Source organism: Mixophyes fleayi, chromosome 5 (assembly GCF_038048845.1).
Source record: "Mixophyes fleayi isolate aMixFle1 chromosome 5, aMixFle1.hap1, whole genome shotgun sequence".
In the NCBI taxonomy this organism is placed as follows: domain Eukaryota; kingdom Metazoa; phylum Chordata; class Amphibia; order Anura; family Limnodynastidae; genus Mixophyes; species Mixophyes fleayi.
In genome coordinates, this window is record NC_134406.1 from 92208730 (window position 1) to 92214729 (window position 6000).

Below are 6000 nucleotides of genomic sequence, written 5' to 3' on the forward strand. Positions count from 1 at the left end.
TAATAAACAAAGCACATTTTATGTGCAGCACAAAACACCATAGGCTTGTACCTAGAGCTAGATGTTCCTTCCAGAGCACATCAAGATGTCTAGTACCTACTAGCTGTCAGGAGGCACCTCCACAAACTAGTAGAGCATTAAGGTCTGCGGAGAGGTGGAAAAATCCGAAAAAGCGCACTGTGCAAATGCAGAAACGTTACCCCAAAAGACCAGCCCTTACAACCACCCCCGTTCATTAAATAAAATGCTTCAGTTTTTCTAAAATACCTCTGTTTAGCCTCATTCAGAGCATAAACGTAATCATGAGAGTAAGTGGACATTGGAACTGTATTCATACTTGCTGACTTTTCTGATCTGCACTCTGGGAGATACAAAGGGGTGGTCTACAAAGTCAGGGTGAACAGACTTTGATGACGAGATTTGAGTCTCCATGGCCTGCCCAAAGCTACATTAAGATCTGCCCACCAACGCAATGATGTGACTTGGTGGGCAGTGCATGATGCCAATAAGCATCACCACAGGCCTCCACTGCTGTGTGATGACAGGTCTACTAGAATCATCAGTGTAGTGGTGTGTCACCCGCGATGTCCTTGCCCTCTTCTTCTAGTGGTGAGTTTTGCTCAGCGCTTTGACTGTTTTACGCTTCATAAATGACCTCAGATATATGCTGAATATAGCATCCAGCCAGTAAGCAAAACTTGTCTTGCTATATTATAAGTATGAACTGTATAAGTATTTAGCGGACATTGTTTAGCTATTTTTGACCTTGACATACCTTCATTAGTCAATCACAGTAATCGCAAAATGTGTCACAAGTAACAGTGTCCCTATCTAAATTATAGAATGTTCTCATGGCAGTGTCAGATGCCAAGGGCATCAGAATGGGGAATGTTCTGCAATAGCCTATACTGTAAAACGGACTCTGCGCACTGCTTCCTCAATGAGAGATACATAAGCATAATCTCAACCATCAAAAAGAAAAAAATCTAAATATTAAAACCAATTGCCACAAATATTCACAAGTTTTATTAGCTATATAATAAACACATCTTATTTTGGATGACTAATCTATTTTCAAAAATCTATTAATATCAAGGGTATTAGATTCTGAAACAAGATATCCGATCGTAGCAGGACACTGACAGCTGCTGATCAGGTAAGTCTGAGTATATTCTTGTCGTCTTCTCAAATCGGTTTTCTTTTGTAGGTGTCCTCGGCGTCGGATTTAACAGCATCAGTGACGCGTACCCCGCCCGCAAGAAGCATATGTTGAACTAAGCAGTAGTCCATACTTATAGAATAAAACAATTCTGAGAATCACAATATATTGAGCAAACAAAACAAAAATAGTCCAGTCAAACAATACACATACATTTTCATAATCATGAAGTTTAGAGTCATAGATTATGCCAGCAAAGAAACAGATAATATAAACAAATCATCCCGGCTGTTTATTACAATACAGAGTACATATCATATTCCTTTATAAAGCAAAACTATCACCACCATAAGGCACAATGGCCTAGCTGAAGTCATGGGGATGTTACTGGTTACATATTATTGTTGTTGAACACAGATCACCCAAAACAGGAATTATCCTGAGTTTCCTGTGATATATGCTTATAGACTAATACTCATTGCCATTGAAACATCAGGTAAAAAAGATATTTATTGTCAACATATTCTATTATCAAAGTTGTGTAATTCAAAGCTAGAAACCGGTCATAAGTGAAAATATATTAATATATCACTCCTAATATTTGACAAACATACTTAAATCTGGCAGTATGTTTTTAGCTTTGTTTTTACATCATTTAAATGTCTCTTAACATATGCCAAGTAAAGCTGCCCATACATGAATTTGATAGCATATTGAGGCCTGCTTGGTCTAAAAGTAGCTGACTATGGGGTAGGACGTAAGCCGATCACATGATGCTCACAGTCAATACTGGAGAGCGCTATTAAGCCACCTAAACTCCACCAATTGCAATACATATATTAAGATGTGGCCATCTTATTACCTTTTATGAGTTTCAAGAACTTGGCCACTAGATGGCAATGTTTTATTAAAATGATTCTTCATATCGCCTCTGCAAAGCAAACAACGTGGCAGGTCCTACTATTTTTTGTTACAGATGGAGCTATTTTGTTTTGGTGAACAGCACCATCGAATATATATATATATATATATATATATATATATATATATATATATATATATATTTATTATATATATATATATATATATAAATAATGGCCTTATTGGTGTGGAGTTTGTATGTTCTCCCCATCTCTGCGTGGGTTTTCCCTTCGGGGTTTCCTGCCACAAGCCAAAAACATACTAGTAGGTTAATTGGCTGCTATCAAATTGATCCTAGTCTGTCTGTGCGTTATGGAATTTAGACTGTAAGCTCTATTGGGGTAGGGACTGATGTGAGCGAGTTCTCTGTACAGCGCTGCGGAATTAGTGGCGCTATATAAATAGCTGATGATTATTTTTAAGCATCAATATCCAGCTGCGGAATAACTGCACGTGACAATAAATTCAGCAATTTTCCCATGGTGAAAACCTGCAACATTACCCCACGGGGATATACATTTAGAAACACATGTTACAGCGTTCTACACACTTGAGGGGAATTCTATTGTCTGAAAAGTGCCCCGGAAACAGTCGAGGCACTCAGCGGCAATTTAAAAATTAAGTGTTCTCCTCGCACCCTATAGAGGTGCGCAGAAAAGTTTGTGATGTCGTGGTACATGGAATTGTGCACAGCTGCGATGTTCAGTGGCACATCACACACAATTGAATGTCCCCTAAAAGTACAAAGTGAATATAATGTCAATTTGTACTAAAAATAATCAATATTACTTTGCACATGAGGGCTCGGTAGGCGAATAGAGTGAAGTCTTGAGCGTCATCCCTATCCTCCTATAAAGTAGCAAAAGAAAAAAACAACAACATGGCCACTATGTCTGAAAGGCTAGTAATGGCTTTGTATATCATACTTATATATTTATTTTGCTACTCCATATTGACTGTCTCTGTTCTTGGCCAAACTGTTTTCTTTAAGAGAAGATTATTGACAACAACATATATTTTTGCAGGCTCAAGAGATTCCCTAATTTCCGTTTCAAATGAGCAACTATAAAAACTACGGGAAACAATAATGGGAAAATATGCAATGTCAAAACAATTTGACTTGCAAGTAAAATGAACTAAACAAAAACTCTTGTAAAAGGTCACCAATTCCATTAAACTGTAATTTTAATCCAAAATGCAAATGAGGGCATGATGTTAAAGTTGCTTACAGAGTGCAGTCACGCAATACAGCTGCATTGTATTCAATTCATGCTGGTGAAAAAGAACTGTCTTTAATTGCAGTGCTACCAATATTTCTACATGTCACAGCCATTTTGCATTTTGTCTTTTACATGCACAATAGACAATCACTAAAAAAAAAAATCTACAAAATACTGAAATGATGGAGAATATATTTAATTATTTGATTCAAATTGCTGAATTTATTGACAGATGTTTAACTACGGCTAATTTGGATTATACTATCTTCCGAGAACACATATATTCCATAACTGCAAAATCTGTGTGTTTCAATGACAAACATACTATGTATAGATGTGGGAAACAAAAACAGAACCACCTTTGGCAAAAAGTAATTACTTCAAAGTACTTATGAACTCTACTTAATTTCTTTTTACCAGCAAAGCGTGACAAATCTTAAGGAAAATATATAATTATACTGAAATGAGATATCATTGCTAATAAAATCATACAAGTGTAATAGCAACATGTGAAGGTCACATTTTACAAATGAAGCTGAACTCCCACTGATTTCTGCAGTAGCTCTGCTACATGACAGCATCTCTGGGACACTTCCCATTACACTCCAAAGCTCACACAAGGCTGTAATATGATCTAAGAGATTTGATCCAGTAGAGAGAACAACAACCTGTATGGTCAGAGGTATTCAAAAAACAGGAAGCCTTTCGTTATCCAATTATTTTAACATTTCCACAGAGCTAAAAAAATTCATGGAGTGATGACAGCAACTTAAAATCATGGATTTCAGATAGGGGAAAAAAAAAAAAAAAAAAAAAGACAGATAACGACCTTAAGGAAAAGCCTTAATGATCACGCTGCACCACACCCAAAACAATAAGGGCCTGCAAGTTTTAAGATAAGTTAAAGATGTTCCCCAGAAAACATACTGCTGTAGAAATAAATAGAACTTTGACATCCACTCCTATTCCTAAAATAACACAGAGCACCAATGACACAACAGAAGAATAAACCAAATACATATGTCAACTTGTAAAATGTGTTTTTTCTCAAGTGGTGGTATATATATATATATATATATATATATATATATATATATATATATATATATATACACACACACACATAGTATATTTATATTCTACAAAGTGAACAAAAATAAACGATTAGTATACTACCATTTACTAACAACATTCATGCACATGAGCATTAAAGTATATGTATTTCGGTTATGTACAGTGTATACATATAGATTCTATAGACAAAACACACACTAAATTGCACAACAATTATCTGAAGTGCACCTGAGCATTTATCATACATATAATGAAATACCTTTGCATAACGTAAAATGACAAGTGCTTATAATACCAATCGTTCCATGTAATGTATGTATGTATATGGAACATGGTCTCCTGACATATATAGTCAGGGTGTGGGACTGTACATATTTTTTTTATTAAGACCTGTGCCCACGCCTATAAAACAAGATTAACATGTTCACATATACAGGTTGTTCACCGTAACTAAGCACTTCCAGCCAGCCAGCTGGAACGATGCTCTCTCACTTACCCAGGTCTTTCTCCCATTGTATGGAATCCCCTCTCCCTGGTGTCCCCTGCACATGATTAGTGCATGTAATGTGTCCTAGGTATGGATGCTATATTTAGCACATCCAGGAAACAGACATTGATCTTTGTGATGTAATAATGAACGAGGCACAGACAGTACAACGCTCACCTCTCTGCTCCAGCCTGGGCCACTGTTTGCTGTCTGCAGCCAGGATCCTTCCCTTGTCCCTCTCACCACACTCCAATGGGGCCTGATCCCTGATCCTGCCTCCTTTTTTTTTTCTCCTCCCTTCTTCGTATTTCCACTTCCTCCTCTGCCCCACGAGTATTACTCCGTATGAAAATGATGGCTCTGATGTGAGGACCAAGGACACAGGCGTCACAGAGGTGTCCTGTGGGGCCCAGTCCAGCCCGGCAGCTGTGTGTGTGTGTGAGAGGAAGGGAGTCCAGGAGGAGGGTGTTGCTGTCACTGATGATGATAATGATGTTGCTATTTGCACTGTGAGCTCATACAGAGGCAGTGACCTGCCTGCTTGTATAGCAGCTGTTGATGGTGCTGGGGACCTGCTTATGACTGGATAAACCAGTTAGTTTTATATGATCAAACAATGCTTTTCTTTTATACCTAAAGTTTCTGTTCCACCACAAACTGAAATGAGTCTAATAATTATAGTAAGTTTCACAGAACAAAAAACACCTTAGGTGGTAGCATGCATGTTAATTTTAATCAATTTGTCTACCTGTAAATAATTGCAAAACATGGTTACTAGGTGTAATTATGGGGATTAGGTAAAAGCAGGAACTGCCGGAATGAGTCAGCTTACTACAGTGCCATCAGCTGCTTGGTGTCTTGATTGAAGCTTGCTATGCAATACCCATACATTCCGTCTGCCAGAATGGAGCTGTGAGGACCTTACCCATCCATTCCGGGTGCTGGAATGGGTCTGCCAGTACCGTAGCTATCCATTCTGGTTGCCGGCATGGAGCTCCGAGGACCTTAACCATTCATTCCAGGTGCCAGAATGGGGCTACGAGGACCGTAACCATTCATTCCGGGTGCCGGAATGGGGCCTTAGGGACCTTAACCATCCATTATGGCTGCCAGAACAATCCGGGTACTGGAAAGGAGAT

General features: G+C 38.2%; 1 protein-coding gene across 2 annotated transcripts in view; it reads right to left on the reverse strand.

Annotated features, from left to right (window-relative positions):
* The window catches only part of RALA (RAS like proto-oncogene A), a 44032-nt gene extending 38712 nt beyond the window's left edge, over nucleotides 1-5320 (reverse strand). Inside the window, exon 1 of one of the 2 annotated variants that reach the window (XM_075212548.1) lies at nucleotides 5039-5320. The gene's annotated coding sequence lies outside the window, so the exon portion shown is untranslated. The other variant, XM_075212549.1, reaches the window with a different exon arrangement.
* Between the last annotated feature and the right edge of the window lie 680 nt (nucleotides 5321-6000).